Source organism: Nannospalax galili, unplaced genomic scaffold (genome assembly GCF_000622305.1).
Source record: "Nannospalax galili isolate Female #2095 unplaced genomic scaffold, S.galili_v1.0 scaffold391, whole genome shotgun sequence".
Taxonomy (NCBI): Eukaryota; Metazoa; Chordata; class Mammalia; order Rodentia; family Spalacidae; genus Nannospalax; species Nannospalax galili.
In genome coordinates, this window is record NW_008329323.1 from 14739 (window position 1) to 15877 (window position 1139).

Sequence of the window (1139 nt, forward strand, 5' to 3'; positions counted from 1 at the left end):
AGGGTAAAAAGACCCCAAAGAAATATAGCCAGTTTCTTGGCTAAAATTCAAAGTGTCCTTGGGCCTGTTAGCAACACACTGTTCCAAAGGCTAAAAATTTCAAAATGTCAGAAGTATTTGGGAGCTTGTATCTAATCCTTAAAAGATTTTAAGGTTACCTCTTCAGAGGGGGGTATGTTGGAGGGGAGGAAGTGGGCATGGATTTGATCAAAACACCTTATATACATGTATGAAATTCTCAGTTTTTGTAAAAATTTTTCAAAAAGCATATAAAAGATAAAAATTGTCTGGGGGTAGATAAGGACCCCTGAAGATTAAACAAGGTACATTTCTCTCCTGAGAAAGGTTATACTAGGGGTGGAGGCAGTTTTCCCAGCCAGGGCCTCCCCCAGCAGTCAGGTATGGTCAAAGAAGAGACAGCAGATATGGCAATAGCCAGGAGGCAGATCCAGGTCCTACCTGATTCGAGGAACCAACAGGTACAGCAGGGACAAGAGGGTCCCTATTCCTCCTTAACCCTGCACAGGGTCAGACAACTTGAGCCAACCCCAATGAGTTTATCAAAGATGAGAAAATACAGAGATATACATGTAAAATCCCTGGGGTGTAGAATGACTCCAAAAAGATGACTAAAGATGGTAAAGAACTAAGTTGATGCCTCTTATCCATGCTATGGTACCAAACATGTATCTATTGAGAGAACAATTAATACAAATGGATAAAATCTTTCCATGTTGACCTTGTCTATATTTGATTGAGTATATACTGTTAATCTCTGAGTGTTTTACAGATGTGAAGCCCATTTGAGAGACATCAAGTACACTTGAAGCAACAAAGGCCCTCTATAGCTGTAAAATTCTTGGGAGCTTTACGGTTAAACAAGGCATGTTAGGGAAAGAGGAATTTACTGCTTGTTTGAATTTACTGCTTGTCTGAATTTACTGCTTGAATGAATTTACTGCTTGAATTTACTTGTTTGAATTTACTGCTTGTAACCAATTAACTCAACTGGAGACACAGGCATCCGGAGATAGGGGCAAGTGCTGCAGCCCCGTAACCTGACCTGTCTGGTCTGTGTCATGTCCATAGGCATGTCTGCTTACACAAGATAACAAGGAAGGGCTGTGCCAGGCGCAAAA